The following is a 22,225-nucleotide window of genomic DNA, read 5'->3' as shown; positions in this document are numbered from 1 at the left end:
CTGAGGCAGGAGAATTGCTTGAACGCAGGAGGCTGAGATCTTGCCACTGCACTCCAGCCTAGGTAACAGAGTGAGACTCCACCTCAAAAAAAAAAAAAAAGAGGAAAGGAGAGGAGAGGGGAGGGGAGGAAGGAAGGAAGGAAAGAGGGAAGGGAAGAGAAAGAAAGAAAGAAAGAAAGAAAGAAAGAAAGAAAGAAAGAAAGAAAGAAAGAAAGAAAGAAAGAAAGAAAGAAGAAGAAAGAAAGAAAGAAAGAAAGAAAGAAAGAAAGAAAGAAAGAAAGAAAGAAAGACAGAGAAAGAAAGAAAGAAAGAAAGAAAGAAAGAGAAAGAAAGAAAGAAAGGGAAAGAAAGAAAAGAGAGAGAAAGAAAGGAAAGAGAGAAAGAAGAAAGGAAAGAAAGAATCTTATTCAAGGACCTGCTGTATACTGTTGTGTGTGTGTATATATATATATGTATGTGTGTGTGTGTGTGTATACACACACACACACACACTCTTAGCAAGGAAATGCTACTAAGTAGTAAGGAAGGGAAGGGACGGTCTATGGAAATCTTTCTGCAGCTCTGAGAAGCAGCAAACAACTCTCCATTTTTCCAGACATCTCTTAGCAGCAAAGAGCTTGGGATTTTGTGTCAGACAAGGCTGTCTTCTACTCTGCTTTCTACTCCCTGTGGTCTTGGGCAAGTCATTTGAGCTCTCTGAGAGTCAGTTCCCTCATGTAAAAAATGGGGTGGGGATAACATCAATCTCTCTGAATTGTTCAGGGGATGTTGTGCCACAGTGAGTATGATGGCCTAGCAATGCCTGGCACATAGTGGGCCTCCACAAATGGTACCACATCTTGCTATTGCAAGGATGGAATCCAGAAACCTAAGCAAGCACTCACTGTCTTCAGCTTTTCCATATTCAGAGTGAGGATGTGGCTTTGTTTTCACAGGTCGAGAGTTAATTAACAGCAGTGTTAGTGGGTGTGCTCCCATGTTCAGATGGATCTCTGCTTTGATGGGTACACTTCAGCCACCCTAGGGCAAAATGAAGTCATGCTTTGGAAGCAGGAAGAGAAGGCCTCCTTCTCATTAGCTATCACACCCTCACATGTTTAAGTGTTTTTCATAGACTTTGTTTTCCATTATTAAGTGACACCCTTAGTAACAGACATCCTTGTCACAGATCCTTCTCAACTGGCAAAAAATGAGAACATTTCACAGTTCTTGTGAATTCAAGTCCATTTTTTTCTCCTTAACTCACAAAAGCATTTTCTTTGCCTCCATGTGTTTTATTCCTAAGCTTCTGGCTTTCCCAGACTTCCTACCTAAGCTGCCATACCTGCAAATCCTTTAAAGGACTTATTCTGTTTGTCTGAACTTTCAAATTACTTTAAAGTAACTACAGACTGTTCTGCTGATAAGCAGAAGATAGGACCAACTTATTTCTCTGGGTTTCTCCTGTTTTGACTCTTGCCATTTACTCCGACATGTTATTTAAATTTTACTGATGATTCAACAGAAGCTGCCACCAGCAAAACCAGTTGTTTTGTGCCTGAGAACATCTTTCTGCTGGCCTAATTGTCTGTGATGATGACAACAACCTGATTTCTTTGGCTTTCTCTCTCGAGATGCTTGGGAAGAGTTGTAGCAACAGCATGTATGATTAATTCATTAACATATCTCCAAATTTCTTTCTCGTTACTTATAGAACTGGTTTATTATAGCAGTTTTAAAAAGACTAGATCTTGAGCACAGTCATCGTCTCTTCATTTAGCAAAATGAAGCAAAATTTAGCAAAATTCCTAAACTGCAATTGCTACGATTTCTAAATTAAGAGAACAAAATTGGGCAATGGGAGGTATAGAGTATAGAGTTGTCAAGAAAGAAAGGAAGTTAATGGAGCAAGGCTGAATAGTGTGATTTGGGAAATCAAAGATGGTGCCCAAATGGTTTACTTCGCTAGCTGCAAAAGTGTATTAACCAACCTGATTTGCATTTCAGAGACCTCCTAAATTCAAGTTAAGGGTTTTTTGTTCTTGCTGTTTGTTTGTTTGTTTGTTTGTTTGTTATTTGGGACGGAGTTTCGCTCTTGTAGCCCAGGCTGGAGTGCAATGGCATGAACTCGGCTCACTGCAACCTCCACCTCCCGGGTTCAAGCGATTCTCCTGCCTCAGGCTCCCGAGTAGCTGGGATTATAGGCATGAGCCACCACACCCGGCTAATTTTGTATTTTTAGTAGAGACGGGGTTTCTCCATGTTGGTCAGGCTGGTCTCAAACTCCTGACCTCGGGTGATCCGCCCGCCTTGGCCTCCCAAAGTGCTGGGATTACAGGCATGAGCCACCAAGGTTGTTTTTTTTAAGCCTTAAAGCAACTTAGCACTAATTAGTATATAAAATGTTTTACATTTAAGAAACAAAGATAGGTCGTGAGATAGGCTAATTAATTGGGAGGAAATTTTGATGAAGAAAAAATATAAACAAAAGCAAGAGGAGTATAAATTTGTTTTTCCTCCAGAGACCACATACTCAAGCAATGTTGATGAAATTCAACATGATAGGAGAAGAAACAGAAGAAATACTTTCACTGGATTCTTGGAGGCCCTTACTCGCGATTGAATGCTCCCAGGTGGTCCTTCAACTTCTTATTTTTAATGATCCCTTGGTATTAACTTGTTAAAAGGTTTAAGTGTTAATTGCTAATGTCTAATCATTTAACTTGTTTTCTTTAAGTTTTAAGTGTTTACACTAGTACTAAACAAGTATCTGGCTAGGCTGTTAGGAAGAAGTTTCTGAACTGGGACAGAGTTTAGACTAGAATGATGACCCCCAAGTTTTCTCCTAACGTCAAGATTCAGCAAAATCCTTGGTTCTAGAACAGTCTAGGGATTTTCCTCTCTCATTGCCCTTGGCATTTAGAGTACAGCTCTGAGTATGCTGGGGTGTTCTCAGGTCCTTTTATTTTGCTGCCTCTAACCAAAGCTACTGGTCTTAGGCCAGAGGGGTGCTTTGACAGTAATAATTCCTTTTCATGAAAGGAAGTGTTCACATTTCAACCCCATTATTGAGTGTAAGTTCTAAATCCTTCCCTGCTGTTCCTTGGAATTGTGATTTAACATGACTGGTAGCACCAGAACACAGTAAAACACATGCTTCTACTTGCGAGATTATTATGTAAATGACGCAGTTTCATTATTGCCTTTCGGAGCCATCCTTCCTGTACTAGTATCTACATGAACTGTTTTTCAAAGGGTTCAATAGAGAAAAATGTTAGAATAGTTGTAATTAAGTTAATTCTTTTTTACTTTAACCTTTATGATTTTTAGTGTGTTTATTACGAGTAATTAGAAGGTATAGTAAAAAGAAAAATAACAGTAGCACTTTATGTGGAAGGCTGTTTTTGTTGTTGTACTAGCAGAATTTGAGTTTCATGGGTCCAGGGCTGGGGGTGGCATCCTTTAACATTTTTCCCTAACTGGGATTCCTTCTTTTTTGAAGGATCTTATCCGTAGAAAAGTTTCTGTTTTATTGAGGAGGATTTCCATGAAAATTATACCTATTCTAGGCTTTTTTAAAAGGCAATTCCAATAAGTAAACTAGAAATTAATAGGTTTTTGAAATTCAGCTTCTGAAGATTTCAAAGTCCCTAATTCTGGCCCTGAAATTGAATCACTCTGGGAAAATACTCCTCCACCCCAATTCTATTACACACTTTTTTGTTTTTTTGAGACAGAGTCTCACTCTGTGCCCAGGCTGGAGTGCAGTGGCACAATCTCAGCTCACTGCAACCTCTGCTTCCCAGGTTCAAGCGATTCTCATGCCTCAGCCTCCTGAGTAGCTGGGACTACAGGCATGCGCCACCACACCACACTAATTTTTGTATTTTTAGTGGAGAGGGGGTTTCACCATGTTGGCCAGGCTGGTCTTGAATTCTTGACCTCAGGTGATCCACCCACCTTGGCCTCCCAAAGTGCTGGGACTACAGGCGTTGAGCCACCGTGCCCGGCCTCTATTACACATTTTAAGGTTAAAATACATGTGCATGAATCATTAAAAAGTTCAGAAAGATATAAAATGAAGCATAAGAGCCTTCCTTCCCCTTCACCTCCAGTTTTTTCCCCTAAAGGGACTTAAGTTTCTTCTCTATACTTCTAAAATATGGGGATCAGGATCAGATGAGGTCCCTAACCTCTTGGAACCTATACCCTTGTAGAGGAGCCAATTATTAATGAAATGATCAGACAATTACAACATTACAATTGTAGCAAGTGCCTACCAAGGAAAGCTATTAGGTGCCATGAGAGCCTGTAGCTGGGGTACATGGCCTGGAGATGGGAAGGCTGCAAAGTTTTCCAGAATGAAGTTGACACTTGAGTTGAAAGGGGAGATAGGAATTAACTAGGTCAAGAGGAGCAGGTGGAGATGAAGAGTATTTCAGGAAGAAAAACAGCATGTGCAAAGCCCTGCAGTGAGAAGATGGCTCATATGAAAGACTGACAGGCAGAGAGTGAACAGCACAAAGAGAACATGGGAAAGATAAGGCCAAGAGGGAGATAGAGGCTAGACCATAAAAAGCCTTACAAACCATATGAAGAATGGTTTCCATCCTAAGAGCAAGAGTGTGACAGATTGGTGCCCATCCATTCTACCGTTTGGTGTGACTGCAGAGGCTGGAAAGCTGAAAACTACATTCACAAACACCTTGCAACTAGGGCACTGGAGGCGTCTAGATTCAGCCAATCAGATTAACTCACATGAGGCCTAGAGGGTGGAGATGAGGCAAGTCCATGCTTCACTGTTTCTGCAGTTTCTGCTGGTGAGCATGGTCCAGAGCATAGTTAGGAAGTGCTCTGGGGTCAAGGGGTCCAATGTTCTATGAACATGTGGGGGTCTTTTAAATTTATTTATTCATTTGGCCATTGCAGATCTAGGAGAGGCAGCACTACTCTGGAGCCAACAAGTATAGCAGTAGCAATGCCCTCATCCCTGGATAAGATCATGTGCTATGGAGCCCACAGTTCCGTGGCAGCTCCCAGTTTCTCCATTTGGGATGAAGATAACAGCTCCCTTAATAGTCCAGTTCTATTGTATTCTGAAAGTCATTCCTGGGGACCCAAAGTGGAACCCACTCCCCTTAGTTCTCCCAACAGTTTCATAAGCACTTAATTCCCTGTATCAAACTCCTTTTTGCTGGGAAGAGTCATAGGTAAGTTGTCTGCAAATGAACGCTCACAGATAAAAATCAAAGCTAGTAAAACTTTTGAGGCAGGAGAGTGCTAAGATCAGATGACCTCAATATGGAAGGTTAGCTGGAGGGCTTTAGGGTGGATATGTGAAGGCCAATTAGAAAGCTATTTGTTCAGGGCCGGGTGCAGTGGCTCACACCTGTAATCACAGCATTTTGGGAACCTGAGACAGGTGGATTACTTGAGGTCAGGAGTTTGGGACCAGCCTGGCCAACATGGCAAATCCTGTCTCTTCTAAAAATACAAAAATTAGCTGGGCACAGTGGCGAGTGCCTGTAATCCCAGTTACTCGGGAGGCTGAGGCAGGAGAATCGCTTGAACCTGGGAGGTGGAGGTTGCAGTGACCCTGAATTGCGCCACTGCACTCCAGCCTGGGCGACATAGTAAGTCTCCGTCTCAAAAAAAAAAAAAAGAAAGAAAGAAAGAAAAGAAAATATTTTGTTTTGTTTTGTTTTAATTTTCTTTTTTTTCTTTTTTTTTGAGACGGAGTTTTGCTTTGTCGCCCAGGCTGGAGTGCAGTGGCGCAATCTCACTCACTGCAACCTCTCCTTCCCAGGTTCAAGTGATTCTCCTGCCTCAGCCTCCAGATTAGCTGGGATTACAAGTGAGCACCACCACTCCCGGCTAATTTTTGTAGTTTTAGTAGAGACGGGGTTTCGCCATGTTGGCCAGGCTGGTTTTGAACCCCTGACTTCAAGTGATCTGCCTGCCTCCGCCTCCCAATGTGCTGGGATTACAGGCTGGGATTACGCGCCTGGCCTAATATTTTGTTTACTTAGGTGCAGTGACCTTGTTTCTAATCATAAGGCCGAGTTTCCCATGACTGGTGTTTTAAGTGGAATATTGATGTTTATGTGGAATATTTTTCTTTCACTCCCTGTGGATAAAACATCTTAATAACCATAGGATCAGAATCTGAAGCTGCTAGAAATCAACACCCTAAGCATTCTTTCATCCATCCCCATTCTCAGCAGGATCCAGCAAGAACATCCCAAAGAAATGAAAACTTTATTGTTTTGAAGAGACATAACAAAGATACTGTGGGGCAAGGGGGAACAAACCAACAGTAAATCATGTACTCCAAGCAAGAAAGAGGTTTCTGCTTATACTTTTAAAAAATCATAAAAGATGAATTCATTATTATCCCAAGACATCTTGAATCAGAAATTTGGGTACCTAATTATTCTATAAAATTAAAATGACAGCATCTTTGGAGAGACAGTTGCCTGGCAACTCAAACCAGGAGGTTGTCTTTAGATCCTCTGCAATCATGTGTGTCTATTTTGGTTTTTGTGTTGAGCTCATTTCCTTCCCTACAATCCAAAACTGAACAATTTCTGGAGTAAAATTCCACTCAGAAAAAAGACTATTTTCTTTCAGAAGATATTTTTATTAGTAAGTGCAGCTGTCTGCATGCAGTTGAATCACTCTATTTTCAGGGCTGGTGTGTGAACATATAAGAAAAGAAAAAATCCCAGCTGAGAGGAGGTTTCAGATGGAGATGTATGTTTTGAGACCAAAAGCCAGACACCAGCTTTTTTTTTTATTTTTATTTTTTATTTTTTTATTTATTATTATTATTATTATTATTATTATACTTTAGGTTTTATGGTACATGTGCGCAATGTGCAGGTAAGTTACATATGTATACATGTGCCATGCTGGTGCGCTGCACCCACTAACTCGTCATCTAGCATTAGGTATAGCTCCCAGTGCTATCCCTCCCCCCTCCCCCCACCCGACAACAGTCTCCGAAGTGTGATGTTCCCCTTCCTGTGGCCATGTGTTCTCATTGTTCAATTCCCACCTATGAGTGAGAATATGCAGTGTTTGGTTTTTTGTTCTTGTGATAGTTTACTGAGAATGATGATTTCCAATTTCATCCATGTCCCTACAAAGGACATGAACTCATCATTTTTTATGGCTGCATAGTATTCCATGGTGTATATGTGCCACATTTTCTTAATCCAGTCTATCATTGTTGGACATTTGGGTTGGTTCCAAGTCTTTGCTATTGTGAATAATGCCACAATAAACATACATGTGCATGTGTCTTTATAGCAGCATGATTTATAGTCCTTTGGGTATATACCCAGTAATGGGATGGCTGGGTCGAATGGAATTTCTAGTTCTAGATCCCTGAGGAATCGCCACACTGACTTCCACAAGGGTTGAACTAGATTACAGTCCCACCAACAGTGTAAAAGTGTTCCTATTTCTCCACATCCTCTCCAGCACCTGTTGTTTCCTGACTTTTTAATGATTGCCATTGTAACTGGTGTGAGATGGTATCTCATTGTGGTTTTGATTTGCATTTCTCTGATGGCCAGTGATGGTGAGCATTTTTTCATGTGTTTTTTGGCTGCATAAATGTCTTCTTTTGAGAAGTGTCTGTTCATGTCCTTCACCCACTTTTTGATGGGGTTGTTTGTTTTTTTCTTGTAAATTTGTTGGAGTTCATTGTAGATTCTGGATATTAGCCCTTTGTCAGATGAGTAGGTTGCGAAAATTTTCTCCCATTTTGTAGGTTGCCTGTTCACTCTGATGGTAGTTTCTTTTGCTGTGCAGAAGCTCTTTAGTTTAATTAGATCCCGTTTGTCAATTTTGGCTTTTGTGGCCATTGCTTTTGGTGTTTTAGACATGAAGTCCTTGCCCATGCCTACAGACACCAGCTTTTTAAGAGAAGAATCTGGTTCAGCATCTCACAAAAGATCAAAGTATAATTTAACCAGGTGAGAGGAGCTTTGCAAACTCCTACCTCTTCATTGAAGCAAGGAGGGCTATCCAGGTAGGCTTTTCCTTTTCAAGATTAGAAGTCCTGAGTCTCCCATCTTCTGAATTAGTGATCTGGTTCCAGATTTTTTCATTCTGCATATAGACCAAAAAAGGTTAGATAACTGCATTATTTATGATTCTTTTTATTATAAGCAAGAGAACTCAAGTTGAGAGAACTTACACAAAAGAGAATTTACCAAAAGATTTGGGGCACTCACAAAAGGCCCTCCAAATAACTTGGAAATGGGCAAGAACAACAGAAGGGTCCAGAAGTAGCCTGTGCTGAGATAAGTCAATTTCAACAGTCTATTCTGTCTTTGTATTACTCATTCAAAACTCATAATCCCAGGATAGAGTGTCGAATTGGCTGAGTTGAGATTATGTGTCTGGGCCTGCTGTACTAGGGCAATAAGAAGAAGAGTCCTGTGGAAGGAACACACAGTAACTCCTTCAGCTTCTAGATGGAAGGGCGAGTACCTAGATTTACAGTCACAACAAGACTGTCCACAAAAGAGGACACAACAAGACTGTCCACAAAGAGGGAAAGGAAGCAGATTTCCCAAAAAAGAAACTCTGGGGCCAGGTGCGGTGGCTCATGCCTGTAATCCCAGCATTTTGGGAGGCCGAGGTGGGCAGATCACGAGGTCAGGAGATCGAAACCATACTGGCCAACATGGTGAAACCCCATCTCTACTAAAAAAATACAAAAAATTAGCCGGGCATGGTGGCGCACACCTGTAGTCCCAGTTACTGGGGAGGCTGAGGCAGGAGAATCGCTTGAACCCAGGAGGCAGAAGTTGCAGTAAGCCGAGATTGCACCATTGAACTCTAGCCTGGCAACAGAGCAAGACTCTGTCTAAACAAAGAAAAAAGAAAAAAGAAACTCTGGTTCTATTAGGAAGAGGGAATGAAGGCCAAAAATATCAAATGTTCATCACTGTCTAAGTTGAGTTCCCAGAAGAAGAAACCGAGGCAGGGATTCTTGTACTAGAGACATATTGAAGATGTACTTTCAGTAGAAACCTGTAAGAAGGTAAACGATAGAGCAGGGGCAGAGGTTAAACAATGATAGGGTTTCAGCTGAAGTCTAATTTCAGCCTGATCCCATGGACGGTGTGAATTACATCACAGAGTCGTCGTCTTTAAGGAAAGGGCTCAACATTTGTTTATCTCCCTGTCCCCATATCAGTCAGTCATTGAGTGCATGATGCCCTGATAGAAAATATAACCTCCCAAGCATTTCTAGAGAAAAGCGTATGTTTGTGCCATTAGCAGGCAATGCTTATAGTAGCTGGGGCTGGGGATGCCAGCCTAGTAAAGGGGATGAGGGTGGTGCACTGACATTATTGACTACAATTATAATAATAAAGGCAAGGTACCTGAATTTAATTTGCTAAATCCAGACTTCCCCTCTATGAACTGCCACATCCCATGATTACCATAGGACCCTGGGACTACCACTAATTCTGGGACAGAATAAAGGAAAGAGATGGATTATTTATTGTGCGGCTGTTTCATTGTGGAAAATGATGTGATTAACAAAGAAATGCCAATAGAGAGTATAAAGAGGTAAATTTTCTTTAACCATTTCCTATTTGCCCCAAGAACCCTGCACTGGCAGCAAGCTGCACTTTTTTTTCCCCTAAATTATAAATGGGTTAAACAAAAAAAGATGTGGAAACTTATGGACATTTTCAATGAACAATGGCTAAAGGAGAGAGGGTTCTAGGAAGGAGGGCACTGAAAAAAATTAAACTAATATACTTTCTAATGCATTTGAAGAAATGAACCAGAAAAAAAATATTGAAAAACTCTTATAGACCTAATGGGCAATTTGGGAATAATTAGTGATACATGCACAGAAAATAAAACAAACAAATAAAAGGTTGTTAACTCTGCAAAAAAACAAAAAGTTGTACAAGAAAGAAAATGTAACTACAATTAACAACATTTACGACATAAACAAGCAACATTACTCATTATATTATGATTAATATAAAATATATACATAAAGGGAAAGCTATTGAATAGAATTTGATCCTCGTCATCCATAATGGGAGGATGTGCTGGGTATTTGCCTATTTGTTCTTAAATTCATTTCCTGCCTTTCCCCTTCCCAGGCTCATATTGCACAGGCTACTTCTGTAAACTATGCTTCCAAGATCTTGATGACTGTTTTGGCTGAGTTCAGCCAACAGGAAGTGGTAGCCAGGGATTGGAGGATGGCAGTGAAGGAGACACCAGGATATTTCTCCTTTCCACTCTTTCTGCCTTAGATAGAGCCCCTCTGGCTCTGGAGATAATAATGATTGTTTCCTGCAGTTGCTTAAGTTAAGGGTACCTCCGCTTCCCCTAATTATCCTTCCAGGTTTTCTAAGCCACATTTCTCAACCTCAACACTATTGACATTTTGGTCTGGATGGCTCTTTGTTTGGGGGGATTGTCCTGTGTATTATAAAATGAGTTGCAGCATTCCTTGAGAGACTCTATCCACTAGATACCAGTAGTCACCACCCAGCTGTGACAACAAAAATGTCTCCAGAAATTGCCAAATGTTCCCTAGGGGGCAAAATCATCCCTAATTAAGAACTGAAGGCTCAGCCAGGCGTGGTGGCTCACACCTGTAATCCCAGCACTTTGGGTGGCCAAGGTGGATGGATCATTTGAGTCAGGAGTTTGAGACCAGCCTGGCCAACATGGTGACCGTGTTGAGATGTAACCCATCTCTACTAAAAATACAAAAATTAGCCGGGCGTGGTGGCGTGCACTTATAATCCCACCTGCTCGGGAGGCTGAGGCAGGAGAATCGCCTGAACCTGGGAGGCAGAGGTTGCAGTGAGCCGAGCTCGTGCCACTGCACTCCAGCCTGGGAGACAGAGTAAGACTCTGTCTCAAAAAAAAAAAAGAAAAGAAAAGAACTGAAGTTCCAACCCCTTTATAAGTGTATTAAATTTTCTCTACTAAATTTGCTAAGGGTTTTAGTTTTCTGACTTGAAGCTGACTGATTCAGAAAGCTATAAACAATGTCTAAATATGATCAATCAGAAATTAACACAATAAGCATATTATTTAGAAATATGCAACCAATAAAAGAATAAACAAATAAGAGTATTGAATGTAGTTGCTTCTAGAGTGTAGGACCGGAGAGCAAAGGAGAGGTGATTTTGAACTTTTTAATATTTTGTTTTTTAAAATGTATGCATATATAGCTAATAAAAATAAAATACTGGGGCCAGGTGCGGTGACTCACGTCTGTAATACCAGCACTTTGGGAGGCTGAGGCGGGAGGATCACGAGATCGAGACCATCCTGGTTAACACGGTGAAACTCTGTCTCTACTAAAAATACAAAAAATTAGCCGGGCGTGGTGGCAGGCGCCTGGAGTCCCAGCTACTTGGAGGCTGAGGCAGGAGAATTGCGTGAACCTGGGAGGCGGAGCTTGCAGTGAGCGGAGATTTTGTCACTGCACTCCACCTGGGGCAACAGAGTGAGACTCCATCTCAAACAAATAAATAAATAAAATAAAAAATAAAATACTGGGAAAAGAGAACATGAGCAATTCAGTATTCTAAGTAGAAAGCTCCAGGGAGAGGCTTAAAATTCTTATTCTCAAAAACAGATTAAAGAAGTGCTTATTCTGATCTTCTGTTTTTAATCTCACCTAAACCATATTCTCCTATATTTTACCCAGAGCCAAGTATGGCAGTCATCTAACTTTTATAAATGAGTCATATTTATTTCTTTTCCAAGATATCTCCAGGCTGCCTCCTCCCAAATGGTTTTGGCTGCAGAACTGGCTTACCTGGTTGTAATCATGTAGTAGTCAGAGAAAACTACTAAAGGCACTATTGTAAATATTACAGGAACACTGAAATAACATTAGAGTCCCTGGATCTGTGTGGGTTGTGTCCCTCCAGAAAAGGTAGAGGGGAAGGTTTGCAGATGTTGCTTTACTGACTTGTGTCAATGTTTCTTATTTCAATAGCATGCCTTTCCCAAATCTCCATTCATCTCATCTCCCAAACACTGTGATTTCTACCATCAGCTCTTGTTTATCTTTGTCTCTCCCCATCATAGCAACCGAAACAAAGTTTTGAGATTGAATTGTTGATTTGCTTGATTGTTGTGACTGTGTTCCAGTTATTTTGGAAATGCATCCATCTGATATACAACCAACTAATAGAAGACAGTTTTCAATCTTCTAAAACATAAAACGATGGAAATATATGTATGTGTGTGTATTTTTGTGTGAATAAATATATAAATACATATACCAATATGACATATTATACATACATGTATATATATTTTATACATTAAATACATATATGTATGTTTTTGTATATACATTAATATTATAATATGCATTTATTTACATGGAAATACTTTTTGTTCTGACTAAAAAAGTAACAGATACTAATTATGGGAAAACTAGGTAATACAAAAAATATAAAGAAATAGATAAAAATTGGCTGGTCACGGTGGCTCACACCTGTAATCCTAGCACTTTGGGAGGCTGAGGCAGGTGGATCACCTGAGGTCAGGAGTTCGAGACCAGCCTGGCCAACGTGGTGAAACCTCCGTCTCTACTAAAAATACAAAAAAGATTAGCCAGGCATGGTGGCAGGCACCTGCTACCAGCTACTCGGGAGATTGAGGCAGGAAAATCGCCTGAACCTGGGAGGTGGAGGTGGCAGTGAGCAGAGGTCATGCCGTTGCACTCCAGCCTGGGCTACAGGAGCAAGACTAAAAAAAGAAAAAGAAAGAAAAGAAAAAGAAGAGAAATAGATAAAAATCATGAATACTCCTAAAGTCCAGTAATAGCTACTTTATGAGTCAAAATTAATTTCAGCTACAATTACCCAGAAAAAATATCCAAAATAACATCAAATAACGGATATTTCTCTAATATAAAATGTCTGGCCACTGGCTATCTAGCGCTTGTACCGTGGTTCCAAATCCATCATAATCCATCAACTTCCAGATCTTCACTCCATCATTCTTAAGGTATAACCCCCATCCTCATGGTCTAAGATATCTGCCAGAACTCTAGTCATTACATTCACATTCCAAGTAGCAGATTGATGAAAAGAGGCAAGCAAGGCACAAAGAACATGTCCTTTTAAAGTGGTTTTCTTTTTTACTTTTTTCTTTAATTTTAAAAAATGTATAGGCTGGGTACAGTGGCTCATGCCTGTAATCTCAGCACTTTAGGAGGCCAAAGCAGGAGGATCACTTGAGCCTGGGATTTCAAGACCAGCCTGGGCAACATAGTGTGAACCTGTCTACAAAAAATTTAAAAATTAGCTGGGCCTGGCAAAGCACACCTGTGGTCCCAGCTACTTGAGAGGCTGAGATTGGAGGATTGCTTGAGCCCAGGAGGCTATAGGGAGCTGTGATCACATCAGTGCACGTCAGCCTGGGTGACAGAGTGAGACCTTGTCTCTAAATAAATAAGTAAATAAATAAATAATAGAAATAGAGTCTAGCTATATTTCCCAGGCTGATCTTAAACTCCTGGACTCACGTGATTCTCCCAGTTCAGCCTCCCAAAGTGCTGAGATTACAGGTGTGAGTCACCACATCTGTGATAAGGTGGTTTTCCAAGAAGCTGCCACATAATATATTTTATAACTAATTGACCAAACTCAGTCACACAGCCACATAGCTGCCAGAAAAAAAGGGAAATATAGAACATTTAGGTGGGCACTGGAGTGGGAACACCAGAATAAGGATCTCCAAAAATCTACTCCTCTATAACAGTAATAAAAACACTGACAAAAATAGTCAAAATCAACTTTTTCAGAATACTGGATATTAATCAAAGGCTTGCAACAATCCAAAAGGCATTTCTTGAAGAAATTGGCTGAATCGTGGTTAAAAAAAAAAAAATGAGCTTTAAGACATTTTAACTAGCCCTGTTTACAGATTCTCTCCCCACATGAAGAAATAAAGAAATACCACTGGTAATGGTAACTACATAAGTAAATACAAAAAACAGTATAAAGGTAATTTTTGTTTGAAATGTTCCTTTTCTCCTATGTGATTTAAAAGATAACTGCATAAAACAATACTTACAAATCTATGTCAATGGGTATATAATGTACAAAGATATAACTTTTATGTCAATAATAGAACAAGGGGGGGGGGGGAAGGAATGAGCCATATAGGAAAAAAGTTTGTGTATACTATTGAAATTAAGCTGGTATTAATACAAACTAAATTGTTTTAAGTTTAGATGTTAATTGTAATCTCTAAGGCAATCACAAAATAACTCAAAGAATCCTAAAATAAATTAGAAGGGAATAAAAATGGTACAGTAAAACATATTTAACAATATAGGAAAAAACAGGAAAATGGCAATTATAAAGCCTCTTATTCATAATTACATTAAGTGTAAATAGTTTAAACACTCCAATTAAAGGCAGAGATTGGCAAAATTGATGAAAAACATGATCCAACTATATTGTGTCTACAAGTGACACACTTTATTTTTATTATTATTGTTATTGTTATTATTATTTTATTTCAATAGGTTTTTTTGGGAACAGGCAGTATTTGGTTACATGAATAAGTTCTTTAGTGGTGATTTCTGAGATTTTGGTGCACCCGTCACCTGAGCAGTGTACACTATACCCAACATGTAGTCTTTTATCCCTCATCCCTACCCCCCTTTCCCCCAAGTTCCCAAAGTCTATTGTATCATTCTTATGCCTTTGCATCCTCATAGCTTAGCTACCACTTATGAGTGAGAACGTACGATGTTTGGTTTTCCATTCCTGAGTTACTTCACTTAGAATAATGGTCTCCAATTCCATCCAGGTTGCTGCAAATGCCATTATTTCATTCTACAAGAGACACACTTTAGGTTCAAGATATAAAGAGCTTAAAAGCAAAAGGATGGGAAAAGATATACCATGCAAAAAGTAACCAAAAGAGAGCTAAAATGGCTGTATTAATATAAGACAAAATGGACTTAAGACAAAAAATTGTTACTAGAGACAGAGGCCATTTTCTAATGATAAAAGAGTCAGTCCTCAAGAAAATGTAACAGTTATAAACATATATTAACCTAATAACAGAGCCAAAAAGTAAATGAAACAAAAACCGACAGAATTAAAGGAAAAATAGACAATTCAACAATAAGAGTTGGAGACTTCAATACCTCACATTCAGTAATGGATAAAACAACTAGACGGAAGATCAACAAGAAAAAAGAATACTTGAATAATACTATAAACCAACTAGGTCTAATAGACATCTGTAGAACACTCCTCCCAACAACAACAGAATATACATTTTTCTCAAGTATATATAGGCCACTCTCTAGGACAGAACTTATGTTAGGCCATAAAATGCATATCAAGATCTATCACTGTATTTTCTTTTTTTTTAATAGAAGGGACTTTTATTATTTTTTCAGAGAATTCAGACAGCCATTGATTAAACAGAGCCATTTCTCAGCGCTCTTTTCTCTCCATTTAAGAAACTGGAATACAGCATGATGAGAATGATGATGCCAAAACAAGATTGCTGGCTCACATCATCTAGGGTACAAATACGCACTTACTTAATCACTTGACACTTCATTGAATGCAAAGCAATATTTAGCATCTTTGCCTTCGTTGTACACAGCTGAAGCGGGAGCCCAGGGAGGGGAAGACTGCATGGTTTTCCTTGGCGGGGGAGGTGTGCACCCTGCAGTCCTGTCGTGTTGTGGGAAGATCAGCCCATGTTCTGTCGGTTGCCATAGCCCCTAGATTGGGTGTCCTTCCAGTTATCCCACTCCCGAACTCTGTAGAGTGTTCATCATCCTCTCCCTCCTTTACTTCTTGATACTTCTGTTGCTGAGCTGCTTTTCTGAATTCCTCTGGTGTTGCCGTGGCTATTCCCTGATCTGGCAATGCTCCATATTTCCGATGTTGTTCATACCAGTCACTCACCGTCATAGTTGCCAGACTTGGATAACTAGCTCCAAATAATTTGGCTTGGGCTGTGTTCCGCGTGAGAATGAAGGATTTCACTGGAGGCCTCTCCTGGAGAGATGAGTTAGAAGCTGATGACTGTCTTCAAGAGTCTCTCTCGGGATCTTTATTTCCTGGTCAGTGCTCTCAATCTCTTCTAAACTGGTATCAATCCACCTCTGAAGGTGAAGAAGATAATATTCACAAACATGCTCATCATCTGCTTGACCACTTTCCACAGCAGATTTCATTGCAGACAACCTATTGTCGAACTCCTTCTTCTGCTTGTATCTCTCTATTTCAGCCTGTCTTTGAGATGCCATAGCAACGAGGCTAGGATAAGCCATGGAGGAATTAGCAGTGTGATTTTCAGCTGAGTTGTTCTTGGTTTCGGGCAGCTCAAACTCTGCAACGTGATAGTAAATGGCACTGAGTTAAGTAGTTTATAAAATGTTCTCGAGCCCGCTGCAAATCGCCTAGACGCTTGCTACGGCTGACTTGTTTCATGGTGAGGGCTCCTTGAAACGCTGGCACCAACAGGTACTTCAGCTCGGTGAAAGCAATCTCTTCCAAATCTTCATTTCAATTGAACAAGTCGAGCTGCGATAACATTTCGGGAGCCTTCTCAAGGAGGCCCAGGCCCTTGAACACCTTCTCCGGGACTATCTGGTAACCGGTGGTTTCAGCTGCTATTTCTACTTCCTCCAGAAGCTGTTCGCCTGTTTCGAGCAGCAAGCGGAGCCGCGGCAACAGTAACTCACCTTCAGCAGCCATCTTGGGGAGGGAGGGTGTATTTTCTTTTTAAGAGACACAGATCGCACTATTTTGCCCATGCTGCGCTTAACCCCTGGGCTCAAGTGATTCTCCTTCCTCAGCCTCCCAAATATCAAAAATGTTAAAATTTTAAATGGATTGAAATCATTCAAATTATCTTCTTCAATCACAATGGAATAAAATTAAATTCAATAACAGAAGGAAATCTGGAGAATTTGCAAGTATGTGAAAATGAAACAGTACACTCATAAATAACTAAAGGGTCAAAAGAGAAATCACTGGTGAAATTAGAAAATACTTTGAGTTGAATAAAAATGAAAACACAATATTCAAAAACTTGAGATTCAGATAAAACAGTGCTAACAGGAAATTTACAGCTGTAAGTACTTACAATTAAAAAAAAGAAAGATGTCAAAACAATTGCCAACCTTCCTTATCATGAAACTAAAAAAAGAAGAGCAAATTAAACCCAAAGCAAGTAGGATGAAGGAAATAAAGATTCAAGCAGAAATAAATGAAATACAGAACAGAAAAGTAATGGAGAAAATAATCAAAATCAAAAGTTGGTTCTTTGAAAAGATCAACAAAATTGACAAATCTTTAGCTAGACTAGGAAAAAAAAGAGAAGATGCAGGTTTCTAAAATCAAGAACAAAAGAGGGAACATTACCACAGAGTTTACAGAAATAAAAAAGGTTATAAGGGACTACTATGAATAATTGTATGTTAACAAATTAGATAACCTAGAAATAGAAAATCTCAATAGAGTTATAACAAGTGGAGAGAATGAATTAGTAATCTAGGCATCAATGTGCCAGGATAATCAGGATTCTTAATGCTAAGGAAGAGGAAGATTGCAGGAGGCTACCATCAGTCTCTGCCACAACTACTGTTGACACTTAGGTTGACACTCCTAGAATAACATATATGTGTAATTTATCATGTAGACCATTTGGTGAATTAACCAATTTGGTTTATTGGAAATTTAAAATGTAACAACATTTCAAAGGAAGAAAGCCTGAGTTATTCACCAAGTTTACTACCTTGCCAAATTGGTGATTTGTCCATAAAGAAACAATTGGTTGTTTTTTCTTACTTCGTTTTCTAACAGGGTAATATGAAAGCACTCGCTGAGAGAGCTCATGTAATTCCACAGCTCCAGTTACTAACTCTGTACTAATTTCTCTAAAACTTTTTCTCTAGCCTAATGCTTTCCCTTAAGCTCCAGAGCCTTATACCTAGGGGCTTCCTGAACATCTCCACTTGGATGTTTTGCAGGTGCTTCCAACTCAAGATGTCTAAAACTAGACTCTCTGGGTGTGGCCTTTCTTTTAGTTTTCTTTTCTTTCAAAAGTTGAGATCTCACTCTGTTGCCTAGGCTGGCTTTGAACTCCTGGGCTGACGCCATCTTCCCACCTCAGCCTTCTGAGTAGCTGGGACTAGGCATGTACCACTGTGTCCAGCTTGAGTGTGGCCTTTCTGATTTAAATGTAGCCTCTTTGGCTGGGCGCAGCGGCTCACATCTGAAATCCCAGCACTTTGGGAGGCAGAAGTGGATAGATCGCTTGAGCCTAAGAGTTTGAGACTAACCTGGGCAACATTGTGAAATTCCATCTCTACAAAAAATAAAAATAAAAAATTAGCTGGGCATGGTGGCATGCGCCTATAGTCCCAGCCACTCGAGAAGCTGAGATGGGAGGATCGCTTGAGCCTGCCTGTGTGGATTTATCTATTTTGGATATTTCATGTAAATGGAATTGTACAAAATGTGACATTTCGTGTCTGGTTTCTTTCACTTAGCATAACATTTTGGAGGCCATCCACATTGTAGCATACATGAGTATTTTGTTTCTTTTTATGGCTGAATAATATCCCATTGTATTTCATTCCATAATTTGTTTATTCTCCATTGATGGACAGTTAGACTTTTTCTACTTTTTGTCTATTGTGTATAGTGCTGCTATGAATGTGTACATGTACTTGTTTGTATGCTCATCTTCAATTCATTTGGTATATACTTAGTAATGAAATTGTAGGGTCATATGGCTATTTTATGTTTAACTTTTTGAGGAACCACCAGTTTTTTACTGTGACTGAACCATTTTGCATTCCTACCACAAATTACCTGCATTGCAGTTTCTTCACATCCTTACAAACATTTGTCATTTTCTGTTTGTTTGTTTTTTAAATAATAGCCATCTTAATGTTTGTGAAATGGTATCTCCCTGTGTTTTTGATTTGCATTTTCCTGATGATTAGTGATGTTGAGCATCTTCTCCTGTGCTTATTGGCCATTTATATATCTTCATTTTTGTTTTATTTTATAATTTTTTATGCTTAAAATAATTTTTAATAGAGACAGAATCTCACTATGTTGCCCAGGCTGGTTTTTCTTTTCTTTTCTTTTTCTTTTGAGACAGAGTCTTGCTCTGTCACAGACTGGAGTGCAGTGGCGCGGTCTTGGCTCACTGCAACCTCCCGCCTCCCATTCTCCTGCCTCAGCCTCCCGAATAGCTGAGATTACAGGCGCCTGCCACCATGCCCAGCTAATTTTTGTATTTTTAGTAGAGATGGGGTTTTACCATGTTGGCTGGGATGGTCTCGAACTCCTGGCCTCAGGTGATTTGACCGCCTCAGCCTCCCAAATTGCTGAGATTACAGGCGTGAGCCACCGCGCCTGGCCGTCCCCCTGAGGCTGGTCTTGAACTCCTGGCCTCAAGCAGTCCTCCTGCCTTGGCCTCCCAAAATGTGGAGATTACCAGCATGAGCCACCATGCCCAGCCTGTATATCTTCTTTGGAGAAATATCTATTTAATTCCTTTGCCTTTTAAAAAATCAGATTGTTTGTTTTCCTGTTCTTGACTTGCAGGAGTTCTTTATGCAGTCTGGATATTAATCCCTTGTCAGATATATGATTTGCATATATATTCTCCCATATCATAGGTTATTTTTTCACTCTGTTGATAGTGTCCTTTGATGCATGAAAGTTTTTACTTCTGATGAGTTCAGTTTATCTATTTTTTCTTTGGTTTCCTGTGCACTAGGTGTCATATCCAAGAAATCATTGCCAAATCCAGTGTCATGAAGTTTTTCCCTGTTTTTGTCTAAGAGTTTTATATTGTTGTTCTTATGTTTAGAGCTTTGACCCATTTTGAATTAATTTTTTTTCTTTTCTAGGCCTTTGATAATTAAGTTAATTTTTCTATATGGTATAAGAGTTCAACTTCATTCTTTTGCATGTGGAGATCCTGTTTGCCTCTTCTACTCTTTTGTTTTTAGCTTTTTATATTTAATGCATGCTCACTTGGAAACAATTTTGAAGTTACTAATCCATTTTCCCATCCTCAATTATTTATTATTTATTTTTTTGCAGCCTGAATAGAAGGCTGGATAACTGTCCCCAATTATTATTCTATAACAGCTTTATTGAGATATAATTCACATACCATACCATTCACACATTTAGAATGTACAATTCAGTGGTTCTTAGTGGCACTATCATCACAATAATTTTAGAACATTTTTATCACCCCAAAAAGAAACTCATATCCTTTATAGCAGTCACCCTGACAGGTGACAGCGTGCGCCCTCGCTCGCTCTCGACGCCTCCTCCGCCTTGGCACCCACTCTGGCCGCGCTTGAGGAACCCTTCAGCCCACCGCTGCACCGTGGGAGCCCCTTTCTGGGCTGGCTAAGACCGGAGCCGGCTCCTTCAGCATGCAGGGAGGTGTGGAGGGAGAGGCTCCAGCGGGAACAGGGGCTGCGCGCAGTGCTTGCGGGCCAGCTGGAGTTCCGGGTGGGCGTGGGCTTGGCGGGCCCAGCACTTGGAGCGGCAGGCCAGCCCTGCCGGCCCGGGCAATGAGGGGCTTAGCACCCGGGCCAGCGGCTGCGGAGGGTGTGCTGGGTCCCCCGGCAGTGCCGGCCCACCGGCGCTGCACTCGATTTCTCGCCGGGCCTTAGCTGCCTTCCCGCGGGGCAGGGCTCGGGACCTGCAGCCCGCCATGCCTGAGCCTCCCCCTCCCTCCGTGGGCTCCTGTGCAGCCGGAGCCTCCCCGACAAGCGCCGCCCCCTGCTCCGCAGCGCCCAGTCCCATCGACCACCCAAGGGCTGAGGAGTGCGGGCGCACTGCGCAGGACTGGCAGGCAGCTCCACCTGCCCCCCAGGTGGGGGATCCACTGGGTGAAGCCAGCTGGGCTCCTGAGTCTGGTGGGGACTTGGAGAACATTTATGTCTAGCTAGGGGATTGTAAATACACCAATTGGCACTCTGTATCTAGCTCAAGGTTTGTAAACACACCAACCAGCACCCCGTGTCTAGCTCAGGGTTGTGAATACGTCAATCTACACTCTATCTCGCTACTCTGGTGGGGACTTGGAGAACCTTTATGTCTAAGGGATTGTAAATACACCAATCAGCACTCTGTATCTAGCTCAAGGTTTGTAAACACACCAATCAGAACCCTGTGTCTAGCTCAAGGTTTGTGAATGCACCAATCAACACTGTATCTAGCTACTCTGGTGGGGACTTGGAGAACCTTTGTGTGGACACTCTGTATCTAGCTAATCTAGTGGGGACCTGGAGAACCTTTGTGTCTAGCTCAGGGATTGTAAACACACCAATCAGCACCCTGTCAAAACAGACCACTTGGCTCTCTGTAAAATGGACCAGTCAGCAGGATGTGGGTGGGGCCAGATAAGAGAATAAAAGCAGGTTGCGCGAACCAGCGGTGGCAACCCGCTCAGGTCCCCTTCCACACTGTGAAAACTTTGTTCTTTCTTTCGCTCTTTGCAATAAATCTTGCTGTTGCTTACTCTGCCTTTATGAGCTGTAACACTCACCGCCAAAGTCTGCAGCTTCACTCCTGAGCCAGCGAGACCACTAACCCACTGGGAAAAAGGAACAACTCCAGACGCTTCGCCTTAAGAGCTGTAACACTCACCGCGAAGGTCCACAGCTTCACTCCTGAGCCAGCGAGACCACGAACCCCACCAGAAGGAAGAAACTCGGACCACATCCGAACATCAGAAGGAACAAACTCCGGACATGCCGCCTTTAAGAACTGTAACACTCACCGCGAGGGTCCGTGACTTCATTCTTGAAGTCAGTGAGACCAAGAGCCCACCAATTCCGGACACAAACCCTCATTTTCTCCCAGCCATTCCAGCCTTAGGCAACCACTAATCTACTTTGTCTCTAGAGATTTAACTATTCTAAATATTTCATATAAGGATCATACAATATGTGGTGAGCTATTTTTACTCACTAACACTTAAGACCCAAAATGTGTGGGTTTTTTCCCCTAATACCAGCCAATTCTCCAGCTCTCCAGACACCAACTGGGTGTCCAACAACTCAATTTAAATCTGACACTATCTACATGGAATTAGTGTCACACCAAATTAAGGACTCATTCATACAGAATCATCCCCACTTCAGTCACCAATTGCAAGTCCAAGGTTGCTACCTTTACTTCTGACCAACTGG

At 40.9% G+C, this 22,225-nt stretch overlaps 1 pseudogene; it reads right to left on the bottom strand.

The window, feature by feature from the left end:
- Positions 1–7,014: 7,014 nt before the first annotated feature.
- LOC100448869 (immunoglobulin-binding protein 1-like) lies at positions 7,015–16,749 on the bottom strand (annotated as a pseudogene).
- Positions 16,750–22,225: the final 5,476 nt, after the last annotated feature.

This window comes from Pongo abelii, chromosome 2 (assembly GCF_028885655.2).
Source record: "Pongo abelii isolate AG06213 chromosome 2, NHGRI_mPonAbe1-v2.0_pri, whole genome shotgun sequence".
NCBI classification, from domain to species: domain Eukaryota; kingdom Metazoa; phylum Chordata; class Mammalia; order Primates; family Hominidae; genus Pongo; species Pongo abelii.
This window is presented reverse-complemented; position numbering and strand designations above follow the sequence as displayed.